The 26,390-nt window shown below is 38.8% G+C and overlaps 1 long non-coding RNA gene across 1 annotated transcript in view; it reads right to left on the bottom strand.

Moving 5' to 3' along the window:
- LOC128145999 (uncharacterized) overlaps window positions 1–26,390 on the bottom strand; it is a 394,153-nt gene that overhangs the window by 328,409 nt on the left and 39,354 nt on the right. The window lies entirely within an intron of this gene.

The following is a 26,390-nucleotide window of genomic DNA, read 5'->3' as shown; positions in this document are numbered from 1 at the left end:
TCTAAGAGTGGCTTGTAGCTATTTGTTTTCCAGCACGCTACAAGTTCCCCCTATACGTACACACCACCACCCTTTTTCATGACATGGCTATGTATTTAGGTTTCCTGCATTTTCACACTGACAGCGTATTGCTTGCCAGTTAAGAATCACATTAGTTCAAAGATACCATTCATCTAACATTAGTGCTTCCATTAGTGTGGATAGTTCAAACTGGGCAAAATGCACATCTCATGCATAATTTAATGGACTTCATATAGTGAGTCAAAAACTGTTATTACAACAGCATAAACCCCAGACTATTCTATTTCTTTGGAGACTCATCACTGGGAGATACTGAAACCAGGGCAATTGTTCCACAAGACTAGTAGTCATCTCTGCACGCAGCAGCAAGAAGTGGGTTGCACACCACCTTTGCCTTAACTTGTCCAAGATGTTCCACCAATACCCTGCAAAGTCTTTCTCAACCAAAAAGCCATCTCCTCTTTCATCAAAATCTCATACTTTTCCTTCAGAAAGTCTTCACTATCCAAGTATCTCCTGGGCTGCTTGCTTCTGATGCCAATGGTTTATATCTGCCTGATACAGAATATAAAATTCTTCAGGGGAGAGTCTTTTGCTTTATGATACATTTTTTGCTTGTTTGTTTAAAAAAGAATTAAACTTCCACACAGTATAATAACCCATAGAAAGAAATAAATCAAAACCACAATCCCATACAGAGTTTTCCTCCCAGATGAGAGGCACGATAGGCAATCAACAAAACTGAGCAGGGATAGCATTTATTTCACCAGAATCAGTATCTCCATTGATTTTACCCCAAAACTGCTTACGTTTAACAGATTGAGAGCAGTACAGCACTCTAAGACAGATGCATTCACACTATTCCGCATGCAGTCCTCAGTTGAGACAGGCTGAATCATACCCCTGCTGAATCATACCCCTTAGATCTGAAAGAGAACCGCTGCAAAGTATCAGAGGCTTTGCCTCAATACACACAGCAGGCTGTGAGCCTTCACCATGGAGGGAAGGGACGGCCGCAGAAACAGGTGCTGCAACCACGACCCTTGTATGTTCTGACCTGTCGTGTGGTCTTAGGAAAATCGCACCAGTTTCTGTTCTTCTGTTCCTCCTTGCAATGCTTTGTCTGCATCTTGCTACAGATGGCACCCAAAATGATGGGGCTCCAGGCACTGATGGCTGCTGCTGGGGCAGCAGTGTTACCAAAACTACAACTGCCTTCAATCACTCATCTGATACGCTAGATCGTTTCTTCTGCTTTCTCGCATTTTCACAATTTTCTCGGGGCTTCTTACACACTAAGAAAGTTATCAGCTAACTGTTTCTAAAAAGCTCAGGTACCTTTAGCAAAACCAAAGTCAGAACAGGGCAGTAATTTCTGACCTTCATCTGGGATGATTCACACACTGCAGCCCAATTCTTTTGTTACTTTCCTAAATTAGTAATTCAGAAAGGTAGGTTGGTCACCATTCGATCCCTCTTACTGCTAGTGGAAAATCATCCAAATATAGCATGAGGAAATTACTGATAAACTATGACACAAAGGTGTAATTTCACAAATTGTCACTGACTTACCCATTTACCATATCCACTTTTCCCTTTCAAAAACACTCCCATAAATCTCCTTGTGCTGCTTGTGTGAAGCCGCACTGAATTAACATGACCACATCCTTTCCACCTCATCCCTTTCCACTGTTGCTCTGGTCTTACCCTCTGCCCTGACTGTTCACCCAAATCTAGTGTCGCTTTGACCTCTAGTACTGAATCGCTCCATTTAAATCCCAGAAGGGAAGAGTTTTCAAGCTGTAACAAGTTTACAGTCCCAAGTCTCAACGTGACTTTAGCACAGAAACTTCTCCCTGTAATGGTCCTCATACATGGCTGAATAATATTACGCTTGTCCTTTCTGTGCCTGTGCTTCCTCTGATCTGCTTTCTCTCTCTAAGCAAAGCACTCATCTCAGTGTTCCAGTTTCCCCTGGGTTAAATAGAGACAACAAGATTTACCTTTTTTGAAAGGCATTTTTAGACCCCTAGGAAAAAGCTTTAGGTGAGATCTGAGTGTTAGAGAAAGACCTGCCGCATAGATTTAAAAATCAAATAAACATGAGTTGTCATTTCTTTAAAAAAAAAAAAAAAATCAAGACAGTTAAATTTCTGAGTTTAAGGTCTAAGACAGGACAAAAAAAATGACTAAATACCTGACAATGAGAAAAAGAAAATTACGGTATTTTCAATAGTGAAAATACTAGGAGCATGAGAGAATGATAGCAGAGCATGTCACAAACTAAAGGAGGTCAAGAGAGAAAAGAAACAGCTGTGATCTATAATCAAATGATAGGAGTAGGGATGCATAATGTATAAATACATATAATATACTGTGTGCACTCACAGTGCATAGGTTTTTTTTTTTCTTATTTAAATCACCTTACAATAAAGCAATATTCTTCTCACCCATCCATGGAGAAGGTTCATAAGGCTAATGTGAGTGATCAGTTATGAGACCACTGGCCTCAACTTTAAATGAATGCGACTTAGATAATGATTTCTCTCCAGCTTCAAAGTCAAGACTCTTCAAAACAGCCAGCAGAAACAGTACAATAGATCTGTTTTGAAGACAGAAAACAAGAATCACTGTTCATGCACTTTTTTTGCAGTCTCCCAGCTGCCAGACCCATTCATATGAACAATGTTTGAAGTAAACTACCAGCCCCAGATCAAGTACACTTGATGTCAAAAGTGACTGGCTGAGGCAGACAAGTAACGCTTGGTGCCTGAACTCCAGAGTCACAGCAGGGTTTAAAAAAGATGAACTGGAATGGTGGTGGATGAAAAAAACATGAGCCTTCAGTGCTGAAACCATCAAATGTCTCTGGAATCCTTGGAATCAATATTTCTTCATAGATGTGTGAAGATGGACAACTGAAACCTGTCCTCAGCAAATGAAAGTCCTTGTGGGAAACACTTATTAGTTCTTTTCTGGTCCTAGCGAGGTCTTGGTACCGTGTAGTCAATTTACAAGTTATGGGATTTTTTTGTGGATTGAGCAAGTCAACATGAATACAGGACCTCAGAAATCAGTCAGAAAGAAGCTCAGGTTAAGAAGAAAGTACTTTTAATTGATTATATGATGGTCAAGGAAACTTTTTTACATGTTTACAGTCACTTTCCAAGATGCTGCACAGCAAGACCAAGAATGTTCCTGATACAGGGCAATACCTGAATTTCAACCTGAGAACTTTCCAGAGAAGAGAGATTACTCTGAAGTGTCAGGTCCTTTACCTTTAGGTAGTAGCCCTGGATGAGAATCCTGCCCAAGAATGTTAGATATTAGAACAAGAAATTACAAGTACTTTGTCTTCTGAGTGACTTATTATGTTCCATGAAAGTAGTGAAACACTCATGTTCTCTGTCCCAGACACTCTAGAGCAGGATGTTTTATTGAAGTGCTATGGTGTTTTCTTTCTGTGATTTATAACCTTACATATTCCCACATGTACTGAAAGACACTCAAAATACACAGGCAGTCTCCCGTTTAATAAAAAACAGATCCTATTTCAGCTAACTGTATTACCTGAACAATCTCCATCTTAAGAACAACAGTGAAATCAAGGGAAAAGACAAAAGGTAGCCCCTTGCAACCAGAGGATTAGATGACCATCTCAAGTGTTTTTTCAGATCTCACCACAGTCTTGCAACAGGCTGCCACAGCTTAGACTCAATTAGATAAATATCACTGAAGCTTTGATTTAAGCTCATCTGTGACCCAAGATTAGACCACCAGATAAACATTAAACCAAAGGATACCCTTTCCTTGTGTAGCTCAGAAGTATAAAAGCAAATAACAAGAAACAAAAATTTTTAAAAGCAAGAACTAGTGGGAGAGTGTCTATATAGAAAATGAACTTGATGGGTTACAAAAGGCAAAAAAGCATTACCTTAAATGTTGTTTACTCTAAGTGTTGTTAAATGCTTGAAATATTTTTTTAACCGAAGGAAAATCTACCTAAAAAGGATATGCTATGAATATTACTCTTATTTTTACAATTGCAAATGAAAAAGAACATGGGGAACAAAGAAATAATAGAAGACACTAAAACAGAAGTATAAAGCCTCTTTGTCTTTCAGAGTTGTGCTATTTCAGGCCACTTACAGTGTCTTCCCCTACAGGGAACATTGTTTTAGAGGACCACAATACACTATATGGCATAACTCTTAGCTTAAGGTTAATGGAGAATTAAGTATCTTCTAGTGAAAAGCTCTTTAAAAAAATACAGAAGAGACTTCTCTTCTTACTTGGTTTGATAATAGGCAAAAAGAGTTGCTATTAGATAATTATTAGTAAGCATATTTTAGAAGGGTTTTTCTAAGTTTGTGTCACAGAATATTTAAAGAAAATGAGACATTTCCAAGGAAACACCATTAGCCTTGTAAGGAACATAGCCTACACCAACATGAGCTCACACTCAACTCTACACCCACCCTTTGCACAGCCTCCCGAGTTAATCATCTCCACCAGAGAAATTGGCCCTGCAAATGCACCACTATGAGCTGAAAGACAAGCACAGATTAACATAGAAGCCATGCCCAAGCCCCAAAACACACCTCAGCCATATCCTACCAGGGAATTATAATGAAGCAATTTCTGCCAGAGGTTCTTGCTGTTGCCCTGGTTTGTGGGGTTTTTTGTCATAGTTCCTCTTTTCTGTTAGGCATCCAAACAAAGCAATCGTCCTATCTAACCACCTAGGCATTTCTATTGCTTCATCACTGGATGACCTCAGTACCTTCAACTCTAACTTTATTCTCACAGCTCCCAAATAGCAAAGGAATATCATGATACTATCCCACAGCTGCAAAACGCAGACCAAAGGGTTGAATTAATTGCTTCTGGTCACAGATGATGACTACGAAAGAGCTGAAAATCCAACACTGAACCACAAGAACCTGCTTCACTATCACTGATAGTTTCTGCTGTGTAAATCAGCAAGATACTGAGCATCTTCTGAGACTCTGAGTGATTGCTTTCCAGCTAAACCTCAAATGAATGAAACTCATAGCTTATAAACTAGACAGTAAACATTTCTTTAATTCATTATTTTTACATCGTAAAGCAAAAAAGTATTTCTACTTATCCACTTACTTTTCCATAAGACTATAATTAGCTGCAATTTCATATGAAGTATAGAAGACTCATGCCTATGATTTCCTTTAGTCATACACACCCCATTTCATATACATTCAACAAAAGAAACTTCAATATCACTGGGGGGGGGTGTGTTTCTTTAAATTAAAACAACAGGAACAGGCATATTCAAATTTCTTCTCAGTGCACATAGGCTTATGTTCAGAAATCCCATTAGAATCAATGCATAAATCAAGGTACAAATATGTTCCCATGGGACTGATGGCAAATGACAAAAAATGGGGACTGTTTAGGATTTAAAACTCTTCCAGCAGCTCAGTACCATGGGGCACATTTCAAAGCTAACTGTACATGAATTTTCTAATTAAGTTCAGTTCACAGCCCTTCTAGTAAAGTCATATGAGGCTTCAAATGAGAAGGAGATGTAACAGTGATATGACTTGAGTGCCCATCAGTTACACCCATCAGAGGAGGGGTGCACACACTGAGAACCAGCATCTTCAATGGCTGTTCGCTGCTCATGACTTAGGAACAACATCTAGAATGAAACAATAACTAAGAGCCAGGAAATTCATAGTTTGAGAATTTTCCTGTCTGTTTGGCTATCCTGAACATCTCCCAGTGCCATTAACTGGCTTTACTAAGGAGTCCAGATGCCGCTTTTCCCTAAGACATTCAGAGAGCAGAATTCCCAAAGATTTCACTGTGTGGTGTTACTCAAACACGATGCACCAGTGTACAGAATGGACATACTGTCCTATACAACTAAGGATCACCATCATTTATTCTTCTCCCACAAACCTGATTAGACCATTTTATTTCCATGGGAAACATAGATGCTCTCCATTACATCAGTTTCAGAAGCTAGTAAATTCATGGGTGTCACCAGAATTGCAGCTGTTTAACACTTGTGTACAGAGTAAGACAATGAGCCCTATAAGGTGCTCAGCGCATTGCAGAATCACTTCTGAGCATGATATTCTAATGAATGTTAAAAAAAAAATAGTCTCAATTACAGTGTCCTGGTTTCAGCTGGGATAGAGTTAACTGTCTTCCTAGTAGCTGGTACAGTGCTATGTTTTGAGTTCAGAGCGAAGAATGTTGATAACACTGATGTTTTCAGTTGTTGCTCAGTAGTGTTTAGACTTTACTTGGATGGGAGACCGCCTGGGAATACCGGGTGCTGTAGGCTGTGTCCTGTGCCAACTTCTTGTGCCCCTCCAGCTTTCTCACTGGCTGGGCATGAGAAGCTGAAAAATCCTTGACATTAGTCTAAACACTACTGAGCAACAACTGAAAACATCAGTGTTATCAACATTCTTCGCTCTGAACTCAAAACATAGCACTGTACCAGCTACTAGGAAGACAGTTAACTCTATCCCAGCTGAAACCAGGACATACAGTAAGCCACATAGTCTTTTTTTTTCTATTTCATTTATAGAAGATTTTTCTACAAGGGTGAATTTTATTCATGTTCCCCAGGATTTGTACTAGCCACACAGACAGTGGATAAATTTGGCCTTTCTTACATATATGCTTGACAGTGGGGAAAATTGCACCAACTCTAGTAAGTTGCAGAGTTTGTCCTAATCTATGTTTTATTCTTTCACATACACCTCAATTTGAGGGGAAAAGAAATAGATATCAGATGTGACAAGTGTATGTTTTCTTCCCCTGATATCTGACTGTTCATTTTGCCTTGGAAGGGCTGGAGCACCTTTCAAAAGTTTTAGCCCTCTGTTTCTGAGGAACTTATCCTTGTGGCATGTCTGTCAGTTTTCACAGTGCTCAAGCAAGTCTTTGCAATTCTCACATAATGGCAGTTGTTGACAGGTTGTTAGGGCTGACAGTGAATATGTTTGAAAAACTGTCAAGCTGGTGAAAAAAAATTAGAGGGAGAGAGAGGGAGCCTCCTTACATTTGTTACAGCATGTTAAACTGTAAATGCATTCTCAAAATGCATAGGCCTACTTCCAGTCATGTTACTTGCTCTACAATGACAGCATATGTGAATATATGATCCTTAAAAATTAATGTCAGATTGTCACTTTATAGGTCATGGTCACATTACTACAAAACTGTTTACCTTTATAGAATTAATTTTACCTTTAATGCTCAATAATAGCTGTTTCAAGCAAAGAAATTGCTAGAAATATGGTGCTACTGCTGATAGCTTTTACTTAGCTTAATGCTGCTTTTGCCAGAGGTATTACTGGCCCCTGAGAGCCCATGGCAATGCATATAACCTAGCTTCTGTCCAAATGCCTTTTCCAGCACTGTACAGAGGTGCTATGGAAGAAGGTCTTCCAAAGCTCCTCAGCTGAAGAAAGGCAAGTGATCAACAGCAGCTGTGGCCAAGCCTCAGCCTTGAATCCTCTTCCACAGACACCGGTATCAGGTTCATTCAGAGTCTCTTGACTCAAAATCGTGTCTTCAGAAACAAATCAGTATGGATGGTAACATCTTTATTTACATTGAACAGCAGTGTACTCCAAAATGGTCCCTTGAACAAAGCAGGCCAACACGTAGAGAAGCACCATCAATGTGACAGAAGAGAAATTATTTTGTCTCATTATTTTAAGACAGATTCTGCTTATTTTGGTGATCCTGCAATGGTGTGGTCAGTATCTGATATTAAGGAGGAATTTCTTCTTACATGTTTGCATTATGCAACAACTCAGCAAGACTGATTTTTCTTCTTTGACAAACAAGTTTTAGAACTCAACTTATTTCTGAAGAATGAACTTACTATGGTCTGTCATCCAAACTCTCCTTCACATAAGAGATTTCTTAAAATAATTTTTATTCATATTTTAAAGAATTGTTCTTGCAGTCTTTTTATAGCACTGCTTTGGTTAGCATTTCAAGGGGAAGACTGTGGATCCTGAGCATCCACAGTGTGAGGCAGCTCTACTTTGTCTAATATTGGAACAGACTGAAATAACTGGGAGAAATAAAGGGCAGGTTAGCATAATCACAGCCATGAAATTATTATAACGATGATAGAGTACTATGTACAATATTCACAACAAGAAAACTGGTCTAAAATTTCTCTCGAGTAGGAATTTGATAAGGTCAACTATGTAGAAGCAGTGTTCCAGTTTGCAGTTAAGTTCCATTTTAAATTTTGCAGTTCCAGTTAAGCAGTTCAGTCTGCAATAACATGTCCAGCAGAAAAATAAAGTTGTTAAAAAGAGGCAAAAGAACTGGACTGGATAAATCAGTGAAGGAAGAGGATTGCAAAGGTGATGTGGAAAAATTAATGGATTATATATCTCCCAGGGTTACATGCAGCATCAGGAGGTAAATGTGCTAGGACCTGGAAAGATATAAAAAAAAAAATAATAAAATAATATAGAAGGTAACCAAATAGTAAAGAGGAAGATTAAAAATTAATCATGCAAGAAAGTCTAGATAACATGACCAGGAAATACCAAACTCTGTACTATGGTGGGGAAGAAGGGTCCATGAGGTTGAGTGTGGGTTGGCATCCCAGACAGCTCAAAACTTGATGTGTCACAGAAGACTTCTTCCAGCTCCTGCTGAAGTCAAGAGAAGAACTCCCATTTATTTGAAGAGAAGTAGGATTAGGTCCTAATCCTTCTGCCTCACTATCCAGTAAAGTGAGGATAATAATTGTATTGACAGGTAATTCTGTCTCACAGGAGTATTCTGAGGATTACGTAGCGTCTGCACTGTGCTGTGAAATGCTAAGTGCTAAATATGATTATACAGGGATTTCCATCCAAAGATCTCAAAGCACTTTCCAAACATTAATAATTGAAGCTTTATAATACCCTTAGGACTGCACATGTAAAGAAGGCAAACAAGATTCAGGGCTCAGCAAAGCAGGCAAGGATTATTAGACTTATTTTATAGTGGATAAACTGCACCACAGTGAGATTAAGTGACTTGCCTAAAGTAACAGAACAAATCAGTGACACTTCAGAAAATGAGCCTAGAAGGCCAGACTCCCTCACACGTTGCACAGGAAAGGAAAGGTGCACATGGAATGAGAGGGTCAATCAGCTTTTGGAAGGAGTTGAATGCATCAGGCCACAGCAGAAAAGTGGAACACTCAGAGAAGACTGAAGAGAGCACAAGAAGAAGAAAAACAAAAAGCCACTTCTTTGGAGAGTGTCAGGGTTTATTTTTAGGTACACAAGCAAGAACCAGTAGAAGAGAAGACAATGCCTTAAAGCAGCAAAAAGTATAGTTTATTGGCAGGAGGTATAGCCACTACTACGAACAACATCAATTCTTTGCCTCACAGATTCAACAAAGAAGATAGAGAACACATGTCAGAACTCAGATTAATTTCCCAGGGGAAGAACAAACACAGAAGGAAATTAAAATCATGTTGGAACAAGGAATCAAGAAATCAGACTGACTGAAGACTGGTAAGACTTACAGATGGAATAGACTCCTCTCAATTTCTAGAACAAAAAGCTAAGTATTTACAGAATCCTTCAAAATCATTTTGGTATCAGAGGGTTACACAACCTAAACTGACACTGAAATGCACTTGAAACTCAAGATGGCTAGAACAGTTTCAGGAAATCACCGCAGTCTAGACATGTAAGAAAGAACATAAATGTAATCTAAGACAGCTTCCGAGAACATTTAAGAATTCAGTTTGGTACATGATGACAAAAGAAAGATCTCGTCTAGCAAATATGACTGAATATCAAAAATATGACAGAATTCATGGAAGTGAATTTACTTTTACTGTGTTATAGGGTTTGAACAGGGCCAACCAACCACGTTACCAAGCACTGATATGCTAGTACATTAAAACTGACCTTCATCTGACAGTCAGCAAGACTTTGGAGCAAAGGACTCTGGTATAGTGCTGCAATATTCAGATGAGGCATTGCAGCAGATGCTGAACATGAAAGTTTGTTGTCAGGACCAGCATTTGGAAATGAAATTATTTGTCTCAGTGTGTGTTTGTACAAATCTCTCACAGGCTTCTGAGCTAGAGAACCTGTAAGACCAGGTTTGAAGGAAGCAATAAGTGAAGCACACTGTCAGTGGTTACCTCAACATTGCTAATTCTCATTTCATTGCAAGAGTAAAAAGAAAGAAAAATGTTTTTGCCTCCTTGGTAAGACAGAAAAAAAGTATTTTGTACAGAGGCAATGAACACAAGTCCAAGATCTATCTGTTTTAGCTACTAGAAAGGTTTAAAGAAAATACAAATCTATACAAGCACAAATTTTTTTTATAAATGAAGAGGAAATTAAGAAAAAAATACATTACAGTAAACTCAGGAGTAATACAGAAGTGTTACATAGTTATGTCTCTACACAGCTGCACACAAAATAACAGAAAAAATTTTTTAAGTATTTGCAGAAAAAATGATACTGAAATAAAACTGCTAACTTAAAAGTGGGACTCCACTTCAGAAGTATTCTCACCTTCACTTCATTTGATTTTAGATTTTTGGTAAAGGAAAAAGCATTTCCTTGGTAATTTCATCACAGGAAACAAGCCTTGAAATAAATACAGGAGAGTAGCACCTGAAAAATGCAAACTGTTATCTTTTACTCTGATTCCAGCCTCTCTTCTGTACCAGCTTCTCAGCTTTGCTTTTGCTAAATTTTTTTCTTCTATGTCATGCTATATAATGCTGAGCACTTAGCTTTAAAGATAATATCTAGTAATTACTTAAAGAGTGCTATGAATATACACGGTTAATACTGACCAAAAGGATAAACTCTGGAGCAGTATTTTCTCCTCTTTAATGGAATTAAATTAGAGCTGAGCAATCGGATTTGATACAGACAGGGACCTCATGACCAGCTTTGTTACAAATACACTGTAAACATTTTTATGTAAAAGTGATCTGAAATATAGACAGTTTAGTGGTTTCCTGCTTAAAAACCTTTTAGGCTCATTGTGAAAGATACTGGAGATCTGTAGAAAACATTTGAAACTACTCTGAAAACAGTCTCAGATGTTTGAAGATCTGAATCAATTTCCCTTTAAGTCAGTGTGAATGTTTCCATTCATTTTCAAGGAATCATTGTGAAAAACAAATACAAATGAAGTTATATACAGAAAGATGAAATTTCCTTTTAATCCTGATTTCCTAAGTTTCTGCACTTCCAGACGAGTTAATTGGGGTTTTGCCACTGACTTCATTAGCAACAGGATCAGGATCAATATTTTCTGATATGAAACAATAAACCATAACTCAGTTCTTTTGTTTCCTAAATAAAATTTAACATCTCCATCATCCAGATGCTTTTTTAAATACAGTCTACTTGGTAAGAAGCTGATGACCTCTCTTTGACATACAAAGGCTGTTCCTTCTTTAAATAGGCTGCTGTAAATTCAGTTTTGATAAAATCTGACTCCCTGCAAGTGAAGAAACATACCAGATATCAAACCTTCATTCTTACACTTCTTACTGACATGTGAGATTTGCCAGATTAAGGAATTTTGCCAGCATCAAGACCATGGAATTTTATCCATTATCCTTTCCTATACCCCATGCAAATAACATGTGCTGTTCTTTCTGTACATTAAAAGCACAATGAACAAAGCAACCAAAGGAGAATAAATAAGAACAGTCTCTAATTTGTAATGGACTTCTATCTTTGGGACTACATTAGACAGGATTGGAATTCAGTATTTTAAAATTATAGATTTTCTGTGTTTTTCACAATACTTTGGAAATTAAATCATTTAAGCTACAGACTGTATTATCCTCATACTGAAGAAATTATAAGTACTACCAGCACAAACCTGGAATATCTGACTTTAGATTGGATAATTCCTGCTATTTAGAGCAGAAGAAAGAAATTGGCTCAGTTAAATGTAAATACTTGCATTATGAAGTGACTAACAAGAGCAGTACGTTCACCTTCCTAATACATTTGTTCCTTGATGTTTCTGCAGTATATGTCATGTTCGGCATCACTAAGTAGTTTATGTCCCCAAAAGAAACACAAACACTGTGTTCCACACACAGATCCCTAGCTTTGATAACCTAAGACAATAACATTAGGAAAATTTCTAAAAATTATATAAAATAAGCAGCTTTTTTTCCATTCTAAAATAAGCAAATTTTTTTGGTATTCATTGCCATTAACAAGGAACTTGTGATCTAATAAATGTCACAGTTTCATTTAATTAAAATAATAAATATTATACAGTAATGCAGATTGACATTTATATCTTCATTTACGTGTAGTTGGATTTATGGTCAATGCTTTATTTGATGGAGGCCACAAATAATGGCTATTAAACTGCCACAGGATGGACACAAGATCACATTAATGAAATTAGACAAGGCAAGGCACTGATATATGGAGCCCTCCTGCTAGAAAATAAAGTAAGTCATGTCCAAAGCAGATGTTTTCTTTGGCTGCAGTTTAAGTTTGCTAAATTTTTAGTGGGCAGTTTAACTTCATATACATAAAGGTGGAAAGGAACAGAAATCCCATGACAATGCCTTTCAAGATGTATTGCAATTAATGCAGCACATAAGCTCTGCTTCCCCTGTCAAACACAATCATGCAAGAATGAGTAGTAAGTGTAAAGAAATGTCTAATATTAGACTAATTATCAAATTTCAGTTAAGAAGCCTGAAATAAGGGGTTTGTGCTTATTGGTGGAATAAATACCTCGTCTCTCTATTTTGCTAACTAAACATACATCCAGGAAGTTAACTACAGATACATTCAAGTTCTTCATCTTTCTTTCTTAAAAAAAAAAAAAAAAAAAAAAAATCAAGAGCTTTGGAATATTGGTGTAAGGTTATTACAGGGCAAGCAGAAGGGATCAGAGGGAAAAGACATTTCCACAAGGGAGGACTCTCCTCTTACCTCCACAGCTGCACCCTTACCAGTTTTTCTAGCCCATCCTGGAACATGATGCACTAGGCGAGAGTTCATTGCTTCTCACTCCGAAGTTTTCTGTGAAAGATAGTACTGCAGTAGCTATCCTCACAGTGCTTGCTTAACAAATCAGGCTAGTCCATAGCTCTGCTGCAGTGAATAAGTAATCTCAAGTAGCAGAACATTGTGAAAAATGAAACAAACTTGCCTTGTGGGCAAATTATCTAACTGGATGCTGTGTGTGAAGTTCAGATAAACATTCAGTTACATGGAACAGCATCTCAAAGTTTGATATTTATCTTTGTGGATTTATTTTCACCTCAGGATCTTCATGTGCCATGCTAATATGATGCCATACAGGTTCAGGAGGAAGGAAAAAAAAAAAAAAAGTAAATTGGGCACGGTCATTTTGGGAGGCAACGCAGACAATAAAAAGACCCAAAACAATGAAAGTCATTATATTTTCTGCTTCTGAACTAGACAAATGGCTTTTAAAGCTATGTCTTCTAAAGAATGGCTCGGTTTGGTCATTTATGCTAAAGCTTAAGCATTACAAGCCTAAGGGTCTGGTCTAAACAACAATACCTTCATTAATCAATTTATAACAGCTGATATCCTATTTCTGGCTCTAGAGAGGAATGCAATATAGTCAGCTGAAATTTGGCCTCACATTCCTCAGGCTCAGGTGAAAATGACACTGCAAATAATTTAGACATCTCTGGGCAATTTATTCAATAAATTGTCCAGCTTCTTGATCTATTTATCACAGGGTATGGAGCTGATTTAAATAACAACTTTACTTGCCTTATTCCAGAATAATTTCTCCATTCTGTTTCAAATTCTCTCCTGAACAAAATTAATTTCCTTATACAGATAAATCTATACTTAGGTTGCTTGAGAAACCAGCCACAGATAAATCCAAGGCCTTAGGCACTTCTACTTCCACACCACAAAAATCACTCAGTGATGAAATATTGTTGGCTCAACTTGTGACTTTTAGCCAGTCAGATGCAATACCAGGTCTGAAGAAGACGCGGTCCCTTCCCAAGAGCCCTGCCAGATGGGCTAAATATACAGACTATGCTATGCCCCTCGTCCTGCACAATTTCTTCTACCTTTGAGCCACAGTGCTCTGTAGAGCGATGCAGACCTGGGTAATGCTAGAGCCCTGCTTCTCCTCACTCCCTTCTTGGTGCAGGCAGTCACAAAGCAATCTATGCCTCAGCCAGAAGACCACAGACAGGTCTTGGGTCAATCTTCAATGGCGTACAACGGGAAATCATCAGATGGCCTAAAGTAACCAAATGGCTCCCTCGTTCATGATCTCACCTCCCTTAGGTCTGTCCTTGGAGTCTAAGGGATTCAGATCTACGATACTCCAACTGCAACACCCAACCTCCCCACGGGCCCAGGGAGCCCATCCTGTGAAAGAGCATAACGAATAAAAGGAGCATTTTATCAGTGTATTTCCCCTCTTGCTCTGTACTTGCCTTTATTCCCCTGGAGAGACTGAGGAATGCTGTGGGTGCAGAACACTCCTGGTTTTATGTGAGGTACGTAGAGTACAGCAAGGGGTGTGCTGGGCATCTGCCTGCGTGTGCTCACGCATGCCACCGCCAGCTCAGACATCCCTGCAGCGGGCTGCCCACGCTGGTGGGGAGGAACACAGCACACCGTGCCACCAGCGCATTTTCAATGCCTCGCTACGAAGGACTGCACAAAGGTTTCGCTTCTGTTTCAAAGCTGTGCTTGAGAGCAAACAGTGTGAGAGAAGTTAGCAAAAAATTCATTAGCTGAACCAATTTGTTTCAATTTATTTTATTTTCAAGCGTGCTTATTCGGCATTAAGTCAAAGGACAGACTCTGATCCCGGAGGCACACCCTGGCTCATCGTCTCTGCGATGTGCGCCCACTTTAAGAGGAACTGCTAGCTGGCTCCCTGCATCACAGTCCCAAGATTTCTGAGGACAAGTATTACCCAACCAGAGACCGAGGGTACCCAGGCTTTACTCGGATCAAACCTATATGCAGTACCCACTTCTCTGACAGCAGATGCAGCATCTTTTCCCTGTTACCAGCACTTTCTAGGGCTGTCTCCCACATCTTACTCCTCCATGCTGCGAGGCTGAATTGAACAATTTTCATTGACATACACTTCTGCATTACGCACATTGCACTAAAATCCTAGAAACGCAGGGCAAATACAAAAGCAGAAAAGGCCTGGGACATACGTTTGAAAGCAAGTGAGGAGCAGCTGTAAAACCAGAATCACACTGGTTTTAATGACTGAGGGACTGAGCCCTTCATTTTGGTCAGCTTTCTAGGTAAGTTAAGATGTGCTCTCTGCTACATCTTTCACACTACAGGTAACCAAGTTTCCTTTGGTGCACAAAACCCACACCACATGTCAACAGTAAGCAATGCGTAATCATCAAGTATAAAGCAGACATCTCACAACATACTGTTATTTTATGTGTACCTATAATTTTCACAAAATTAAAAACAGCATACCAACTTCAATAAGAGAAGAGCCCCAAACACCTCCAAACGCTGTTCTTTTTTTTTTTTCCCCTCACATGACATTCTGCTAAGCCAACGCTTCAGGAAAGGGCTTCACAACATTGAGTGTTTTATCAGCTCATGCAGATGAGTCATTAAGAATCGAAGGTTTGTTGTCAGAAAGCCAAGCATCACTCATTCCTTTATGGATAGTGACTTCCAGAAAAGAAAAAAAAAAAAAAAATCCTTGTCTGCATCAGGTTTCTGTACCTGTGACCTTAATCATAAACATGCATACACAAAGCCAAATTACAGACCTGCTGAAATCAAAAGAAGTTTTGCCATTGTAGTGCTGAGTCTACCAAGTTTCAACTCAGTCATACTACAAATCAGGCTACTGAAAAGACAGGGTTTCTTTAAGCAAACCCAATTGCCTTTACAAGCTACACTGCTTTCCACTTTCCTTGTTTACCATGCAAAAGTTAAGGCAACATTCCTCCTGTCAGACTGCTCAGCATGAATAATAGATACGTCATTTTTTTAACTGTCAACAAAGTATCTGTAAGAGGTGCACTTGGTCCTTTTGAATATCTACAGCAAACTGTTTATTTAGCATTACACAGAGCTCGTATTTTCCAACTAGCAAAGAAATTACTAAAAAAGACATACACGTTAAACCATAGAAATAATTTTACTCACACTTTATTATCCTTATGTAATATTTAATTATCTCCTCTCCTACTCCCTTGCTTCAGTGACAATTTGCTCAATGATGTGTCAAGGAGATGGAAAAAAAACAAATGAGGTCAAATCTGTGCAATAATACACTGGTGTTTATTTACTGAGGGCCAAAGCCTCGGCGGCTGCAAATGCTATGACTCCTGTGCAGTCAGTTGAGCTCTGCTGACTTACACCAGCTGTGGACTGAAATGTAATTGCTGAGAAACAGATTACATTTCTGTAATCTTAAATGTAAACTAGGTGATATTTTAGATACAAAAAGTAAAGACCTTACAGGAGAGCTGAAACTGTATTGATAGGGTGACAAATACTCCCATACACAGCAGAGGAAGTTTTTGAGCGGTGTAAATGGCCACACTTCCCCTGGAGCTCAGCTCAGGACCACCCAGTGTTTGTGTTGCTGTGGTCTCCATTACTTCCTTCATAACAATTAATCTCGCTTCTCCTATCTTCCCTTTAATAGTCCATTCAGATAGTGCTTCAGCATCGCTCTTCTGTCAGCAGCGTGTTTGATACATTTGGCAGACTCACCCCTCCACTGCCATTCTCTCTCCACCGCCACGTGCTGGAAGTGACCGTCCTCTCAGTTGTGCCAATTTGAGCATTTCTATGGCCATGCTCTAAATCATGTATGTGAAATGGTGTTCCTCAAGAATAAAATACAATGACTGTTGGAGACTTAGAGCCCAACCACATAAAAAGCTGAACAGGACAGGCAGAGTAGGCAGTGGAAACAGGAGTCATGAGTGATGGTGGGAAAGGAGGAGCCTCTGAAATCAGATCTGCCACAACAGCATTATTCAAATGTCCACAATAAGTCACCTTATTTCTCAAGATAATGGCTGGGCCTCAAGGCCCTCAAATTTTTGAGGTTTCCATCATGGTTTAGTCCAAGAGCTACATTTAAAGGGTAAACACTTTCTTCTCAGGTGAGGATTCATCACAGTGGATGCTTCCAACATTTAAAGCTTTACTACATATACACAGATACATAAGTAATCAGCAGTTACTTATGTACCATAGTATAACAATTTGACAGTGGCCAAAGCGGTTGGTGGCAGAGCTGAGATCAAAAAGCCCACATTCCTAACTAGATGACACCAAACACGCCAAAAAGTATCACAGCTGCCTGTGCAATGGCCAGCACTTACCCCTTGTGCTCTGGACAGTTCACTTGTGTGTGTTCAGGCTGCCGCATCACTCTCCTCCTAGTTTGGAAGGATCTTTTGACGTCCCTTAAGTGTTATTGCCAGTGGGAGCAATGGTGGACACATAGCACAGTGATTTAGGAGTTGCATGCGTTTGTTCTGAGCAAGACAAGAGGTCCCTTTTAAAAAAAAACCAAACAAAAAAACAAAAAAAAACCCACAAAAAAAACCAGCCACCCGCTTTCCACATATTAGAGTTTTCATTCTTGATAGCACCACTAGAGCTGAAAAACTGATAGGAGACATTGGGGAAAATTAGGACAGGAAAAAAAAAAAGAAAGGAAAAAAAAGAGGAAGGAATAGACAGCCCTAAGAGTGAGGAAACCATTACTATAACTTGACAGACCATTAAAAAAAGGTCAGTATCCACCTTAAATATATGAACAAATTAACAGAATACACCATGTTCGGCTACATGTTAAGAAGCGTTAATGAGAATGAGAATAGCTTGCAGTTCAGTTTACTTAGCTCTTTAAATAAACATGGACTATTGGAAATCTTATACAACACAAGCACTGTAAGTGTAGCTCCAACTCCTGTCATTCCTGCAGATGAGTTACAAATCTACAAGAACTTGTCTGCTCCATGCTTGCAGTCACCACTAAACTTAAATTAGTAACTATGTAGGCCTCTTCCAAGGCATATCAGAGACCAGCTGTGCAAGGACCTGTCACCTTCTTGTCAGTGAAAGTTTTCTGTCCAAAGAACTTTCGTCATCCCCCATTCCTCAAGTAGCTGGATGTCACTTGAAGAGACAGCTGAAGTCACTTGCAATGAATGGTCTCAAATCAGAGCTCACTGCCCTTGTCACAGAAAGTCTCACCCCGCAGCTAAAACTGTCACTGATCATGTTTAGATATGTACGCTGAGGTATCAGATTAGAAAAGAGTATGCACGAGATGGGAGTTTAAAAGAGGCCAAGTTGCAAGGAAAATCTTAATAGGGAGAATCGAGGGCTTGAAGGGTTAGCCCTTTTCCAAACCCAATTTATATTTCCCATCAAATCCAATAAAAAGTATCTAGCTTCTAAAAAAGGCATGTTTCCAACCAACATATTCAAGAAGAAGCTAAAACTTTAAGTACTTTGGCCAGAGAGCATGTAGATTGTTAGGATATTATGGCATCTCTGCAGCAAGTTACTTCATTAGTAGGAAAATACCCAAAAGGCATATTCTGACCACAGGATTAACACTCAAAATGGTGGATGCATATGCTATAGTTTAAAAAGAAAGAAAAAAATGTGTTAAATTGGTATATTCTTAAGAAACTCTTGAGAATATGATAATATTTGCTGTTTGTGCCTGAACCTCTTGCTTATATTAGCAATAGGAGCATTGCCTACTGGTTATGGCAAGAGATTGAGCAGTCTGGGCTCCACAGTTGCTTTCCCATCTCAGGTACTGACTTTTGGGTAACTCATTTAGACTCTCACTATCTTCTAGGAAATCCAGCTTAACTGTTGGCAAACCTAGCTGCATGGGCTTGCCAAAGAGCATCTGAGGACACATTTCTAAGACTGACCTCTACACTAAAAATAGCAAAGCACAAGTTGGGTTGCAGTTGCTAGCAGAAAGACAAAGGACACAGAAACATCCAGAAGATGCTCACTGAGTTCTACATCATTTCATTTTACGTTTTTTTTCTAAGATATTGCTATATCAATACATCAGAGGAGCTAGTTCCTGGGGAACGCTCTGCAGATTTGCCCATGCTGCACTGCAACCTCCGGTTCTCCTCAGGACCAGCCCCACAGCAGCAGAGGAACAGCAGAAGATCTAAGAGATGACATTTCCAGTCCAGCAGCTCCAGAACAAGTGTTTCTCTGCTATGCATCTCCTCACAAGGTGAATTTTAGTGGGACAGTTAGCTAAAGGCATGGGGACTGGCTTAGTCAACAGCTCCAGAAGATGTTCAAAAAAGAATGCAGGAGTGCTTGTTCCTCTGTACAGGAACCTCCTGAGAAGCTGGAGATAGCCAAATAACCCTTGAGAAATCTCAAATTCTGCTGCAGCCTGGGAATTGAGAAGACATACTTGAGCTTTCACTTGTGCCTGCCCAGTTCTCCTTCAAGGCTTTCAAGGACTAGAATATAACATCTGGGCTCATCTCTGTCTTAGAAGTTGAATTAGCCAGTACCTTATTTTCCATATATGGAAGAAAATATAATCTCCAGTCAAAAGCATTATCAGCTTCTTTCCTTTTACCCTTGCACGCACTGTTGGCTTGAAAGCAAAATAATTTGTTCCAACTACTTATTTGTAAAGACTATTTGCTCTGTTTCTGCTTGAAAACATGGCCAGAGAAATTTTACTCCAAATTTCATATGCCAAAATTCTCTCCACAAATGAAGCTTGACAGAGTGAAGGGAATTCATTCCAACTTTTGTTTTCTTTTTAAGTATATTGGGTTTTGTTCTTGCCTGAAAACACAGCAGAGAAATTTTATTCCAAAAAATATGCAAGAGTTCTGTTCAGAATAGAAACCAAATTTTATCCCAGGAAATTTTATTCCTCACCTTCCAGGCTCCCCAAATATCACAAGCACGTACAAAGCAGAAGTACAATCCAAATTGAGTCTGCAACCAGCATTTACAGTTTTTGCTACTGAAGAGCTCTTGAAATACCAACTGCACACTAAGAGCCAGCAGGAGCTACCACAGTCCACTTCACACTGAATAAGTCCCGGTGGGATATTGTGACTGATCAATGAATGCCTACCATGGAAGGTGGCTCAGAGAACACAGGCAAGGACAATGTGCTCATGAAGCTCAGAACAGAACGTAGGAAGTGACCACAGCTATCTTAAAGGAAGTTGAACTTATCTCAACACAAAGGGGATCAGATGGTGGCCTTTGTTTTAGACAAAGACTGTATCAGTTGAGTGGGTCAAGTGGTAAATGGACTTCCTTAAAATAATTGATAGTCAGTATTATCTTCCTGGACCAACCAAACCAGCATGGGGAAGCGTGTATGTGGCTCAGCTCAGGGTATAAAACTGAACAACCAAAGTAAACTTTGAAGAAAGCAGCAGGCTTGAGCTGGCATCAACCCACATATTCCTTCCCAGAGACCAGGGAAGCCCAGCATCATGATGGTGAGCATGGCGAGACCAGCAAAGGGAGTGACATTTGTACTGTGATCCAGCTGTAGGGTGCAATCACTATATTGTGTTTGTGTTGTGATGTTGGACTATTGCTGTATCACTCATTCAAAATCCCATGCAACACTGAATACCTACAAGTAAGTAAATTTTATATTAGACACTAAACCCCCCTCATGTGGAATATCTAAAAACCTGTCCATAGAGTACTGACCCCAAACAGGAGCTCCTGGATACTCAGCCCTGTTGAAAATTAGGCCACTGCTTTAGAAATCTAAACATAGGTTAAGGATCCTAACTGTAGGCTCCTATTTTTGAAAGTCTTTGGTCTCTAATTTTCATAGCATGGTAAACAAAGCATCTTTTTTCTTCCCCACTAGAAAGTACTCAGGGTTCAGAAGTTTATTGGAAACATAGCTGACATCCAAATCAACACAGACTGCAAAAACAACAGGGCTGACAAGACAGAACACTTTCAAAACATCACACTGATCATTAGAACAGCAGAGCAAAACATTAATATCATAAGCTTTTGCAGTCAAGGACTCTGCTCTAGCTGGGTATAGCTCTTTAAGCAACAGAAACCTGGGAAAATAGACTTTGAAGATAATAGATGGATTTGCTTTCCAGCAAACAAATACAGGATCAACAAAATTGAACATGATGACTATTCCATAGGCAACAGTGATGCTGCCATGCAGATTTTCAGAAATGTCACTATAGCAAATAAGCCTCTGTTTTGCTCTTGGGAGGAACAGAAAGTGAGAAAGTAGAGTAGATAGCAAAGGACATTTTAGCAAAAAAATAATAGATGAAAAATAAAGAGACTCTCGCCATCACTAAGCTCAACTTTCAGTTGACTCAGTCTCAGGTCTGGGGTGGGAGGGCATTGTAGCTTTAACAAAACAACATATTTTTTAAAAGATCTTCAAACAGAAAAACCATTATTTTAGCACTGTGGAAGAGAAACAAAACCTCAAAAATAGTAATTCAGCTCTACTAGAGGAAGGTCCTATTTACAAAAGATGTTTAGGAGTAAAACCAGCCCTATTCCCCTATCCATTACTGGATGAAAGCCTCATTTGTCTGATCCAGATTGAAATAAATGGCAGCTTTTTACACTGATAAGACTCGAGATACTTAATTTTTTTTTTTTTTTTTTAAACAAAGAAGGGTCTTTCTTTTCAAGTTCCACATGTGAAGTAACCCCCTGCAAATATGAACTTCATACATTTTAGTGACATGTGCCTGTAGTCCTTTCACAAACAAACCGACTAATGATCTCAGTGGGAGTTACATGCATAGAGAATCCATACTGTTGACACTGAAGTAATGGTGTGCAGATATACTGTGTTTGATACATGAACATAAGAAATAATAATTTGGCAGTTTGGTCTTCAAAGTTGATAACTTTTACTGGAGGTGCTGGGTCCTTCACTATTTATATTATTTCATTATTGCATTCTTTTTCGGAGCAATGACTTTGACCCGGCAAACACCTTTTCCGTGCCAAAGTATGTATATTTACAACAGGCAAACTAAAAAGCATCATTCCCCTAATGTCTACACAAGACAGTTTGGCAGTAAAGCATATCTTTATTATCATGTCACACACTGTGCTGTTATAGTTAACTATCTGAGTTTGTCAGTATTTCCATTATAACCCTGACCATAAAAGTGTGTATTGAGTGAGACTTACAAGTCGAAGGCCCTGATTCTCCTCTCACTTGAAATGGATATAAATTAGGAGTTAGCACACACATGGCATGCATGAGAAGGGGGAGAGACTCAAGGTTCAGGGGAGGGAGGAAAAAAAAAAATTTTTAAAAAAAAAAGGATGCTTTGCATACATGATGCTCAACTTGCAGACATCCGCATATACAAGGGTGAGCCCATTTCAGCCCCATTCAGCTCACAAATTCGTTGCAAAAGCATTTGCATGAGTTCTACGCATAATCTTCTGCGCATTTAAGAAATATCAATATCATGTGCTAACTCTAGGCTTACCTGTCTCTAAAAAAATAATAGTAATATTGGTATGAGTGAGACTATTGTTTAATTGAACAGGTCAAGTTTGAAAATTGTGTTCTCAATGAAAGGCAAATCTGATCCAGTGAAACAAACATGGGACTATAAAGATAGGAATTTCCAGATCTTTATCCCATTGCTGCCAATAATTTGATGAGTCACTTTATGAGAGTTCACTTACTGTTCAGATTATCACACATTCACCAATTTTTAACTGGGGACACTAGCACTTGCTTACTTTTCATATTGGGGTGTTGTGAAGATTCAATAACATTTCCACGTGTTAAGCATTAGAGAAGTGCTAAGCGGTTATAGTGTCTGATTTAATGCTCCCTTTTCTGGAAGCTGGGATAGAGTTACAATTTTCATTCTAAGCTTACCTCATATTGCTTGTCTTGGTAGAGGAAAGGTCTCTCCTTAGCTACATATCACACAGCATATATTCCAAAAACCAGAACCGGTGAGTTTCAGGCCAGAAAAGAAAAGCTTTTGACATGCATTCTGGTGAACTTTAAAGAACAAAACCAACCCCACGCACCAGTGTTTTATTCTTATCTTATTAAAATTCAATCATTTTTCCTGAAATATTTTTCCATTTTTGCTGCCTTAGTTATTCTGTCCATCTCCATCTTTCAGCAGACTCGCTGGCTCACCGAGGTCACACTGCTGTATATGACATCACACGTCACAATCCCCATGGTAACCGCCGTGTTGTCACAAACAGTATCATAGAAGAAGGAGGGGGAATAGAGTTAGAAAAGAGTTATTTACACATAAATATCTTGGCAATCAAAAAGACTGGGAAAGGAAATGCACAAAAAAAGCCTATGACAGCTTAATGAGGTTTTGGTAACATGCTGTAGTTTTCCAACTGTGTTCAAGTGTGATCTTGGTTCTTAAAATCTGATTTTCCTTACTTTTATGGACTTAAAAGAACTACATCCATTTTGCTCAGCACAGCAATCTGAAAGTTCACATGTCTGATTTTATTATTTAATGTGTAGGAAGAATTGCATTTCAACGCCTGCCGAAGAAACTGCCTTTTATAAAGACAGTCTACAGAGATATGTTTGGAATTTTAAATCCTGGTGTTTTGCTTTTTCTTTAATCTTTTATTAATGGTTTGTGTTCCCATTACTCCAAACTGAGCATTAGGTTGCTGGGGAAAAGCGCCAATTAAATGTGTACAGCGACTGGAACTTATTTGAAAATAAAGGAGGGTTAGCTGATCAAAATCAGTATTTCTGAGATTTAGGCCTGTGATGGACATCTTGTATTGAAGGAAAAAAATAAGAAAAAGGAGAATCATTTTGACAGCAGCAGGTCGGGAGGCAGCGAGCAAGACTGGAAACCAGCTCCCATTTTGCTTTAATTCTGACTGATCAATCTCAAGAGGTTACGACAGAACCAAATTCAAACGCCATTTACTTTTTTGACAGAGATGGGCATAAATTAATTCTGCCAGCTGACCTGACCACAGCTCCTCCTGGGGTCCCTCCTTACAGCTCACTCTTGCAAAGGATTTGTGTAATTTGTTTGAGTCATGAGGGATAATCGCCATGATGTGCTTATTTGAACTCAGCCTATGAGAAAAAGGAAACCAAAACTTTTTCTGTCAATACTGACAGCTAAACCTCCATTTTCTGCCCTTCCTCTGGAAACCTAAGCAATTGCTTGCGATTGGGTTATAACTGTATGTCCAAAGATTATAGAAAAAAAAAAAATTAAAATACAACTGTGTGGCAGAAAAAGGCTACTTTCACAAAGCCTCCTTCCCTTCCCCAAGCACAGATGCAGCCCTGGTTGAGTTGCACAGTAACCAAGTTCCTCACTATATACAAATTCCCAGGATAAGAGGTAGCAACTCATTTGCTATTTCCCTGTGAGAAGACAGCACAGAACAGAGATGATGGTAGGGTAACTTCCCGCTGCAACAGGCTCTCATATTTTAGTGCAGATGCAGGTGTACCCTAGAGGGATGTTTAGTAGGGCTTTCCAGAACTACGTATATTCAACTGCTATTAACACTATCAGAGCACACTATCCTTCCTTCTCCACAGATTTATTACTATTGAACCACCTTATAGCATTTAATAGGAAGTTTTATCACTGCTAAGGAATTCTGGATTTAAAGTTATCTATGAGGGTCATTTTAACCTGGCCAGTGACAGTGGTCACTGTGTCCTGATTCTAAGGTTGCTGTTGTTTTAAGTAACATTAGCAAAATATTAACACTTAACTTTTTCTCTTTTGTTCACCAAGGAGTTGTGTGGATACCACAGCGTGAACCATACATAAGCATAACCTTTAGAAAAGTAATTCAGACAGAAGGCAGGCAGCTGGAGGCAACATCACAATATTTCCTTCCTCAGAATTCACATGAAAAAAGCTTGTTGAGGTGTTGGTCGGCATGCAGAGCCATTGCTTGAGAGGGGGAGGCAGGGTAACAGGTCAAAGATGTGCATAGTATTAAAAAGAAAGAATAATGAAATCAAGGCCATTACATTATGAAAAGGACAAAAGATGTTCACAGGAGGAAAAAAAAACAAAACAAACCAACCAAACAAAAAACTTAACCAAACCAAAATACTGAGAAATCTTTAGGAACAGTTTAGCATTTGAGCACAAAAACCAAACCACAATCCCAATTTCCCCCCTGGGGCACCTAAGGCTCTTGATAAAAAGAAGAAAGATATGACATTCGTATGATGCTGGATATTTGGTTTTAATCAAAACATGGATTACAGGTCCAGTATTCACTATTTACCACATCCTACTTATAGATCTTCTCTTAAAACCTACCTTGTGTCTTTGTCTTAAAGATACATACTGTACTGTAAAGCAAAGTATCAGCTTGGCCTACACAGAACTGGGAGCTCCTGAACAGCAACATGTAAAATGTTTTAAAAACATTCTAAATGAAGAAATTGGAATGCTTCACACACACTATAAAACTGGAGAGTATAAAAAGAGTTTGCTGCTCATCTAATTGATTTTACCTCTGCCACTATACATCTAACACTACCTACTTCTAAGACACACAGGTAGCCCAACTGAAAAAAATATGATAAATATTGATCAGATAAAATTTAACATAGCAAATAAAGTTAAAAATTTGGAGATGATATGATGTCTCCTATTTTCCAAGCTAACATCTTGGTATTTGAGTTAAAAATGAGTAAAAACAAAGTGTCAAAAGTAGCACTGTAGCAGCAATGCAGTGTTTGAATACTCAGTTGAAATATTCTCTATTACATGCAACCAACAAATGATTGATTACACACTACAAGACAGATACTGACAAAATCTTAAAACTGTGAGGAATGACAAACATACAACATGAGAAAATCAAAATGACTCATCGAAGATGAGGCGTGTTACAATAAAAAAAATGGCCTTTAGTTATCTCAGCAAAATTCTACAGGAGCCATTTGCAGCTTGAAAACAGACTCCTTAAACACAACTAAAATGCATTTCTAATAAAACATTATTAAAAGCAGATATGCTTATCGGTTTTTTTTTTTTTTTGGTAGTAGGATCAGCTCTCTGTTCTGCAAGTCTTTTCTGCCCATACAAATCGGCACATTTTTCAATGGTTTAAAAATGATGCACAAAGTGCTGTAATCACACCCAGAATTATACAAAACATGATGTAGGAGCCACAAGTGCAGTGACTTCCAGCTATTCTACATGTTTTCACTGTTGAGTTCACCTGCTCACTTCTTAACCTCACTTTGCTGGACAGTTGCTGCTGTTTTGCTTTTGAATCTTCCCAGAATTCAAAGACATTGTACGGGTTCAGTCC

This window comes from Harpia harpyja, chromosome 9, assembly GCF_026419915.1.
Source record: "Harpia harpyja isolate bHarHar1 chromosome 9, bHarHar1 primary haplotype, whole genome shotgun sequence".
NCBI classification, from domain to species: Eukaryota; Metazoa; Chordata; class Aves; order Accipitriformes; family Accipitridae; genus Harpia; species Harpia harpyja.
This window is presented reverse-complemented; position numbering and strand designations above follow the sequence as displayed.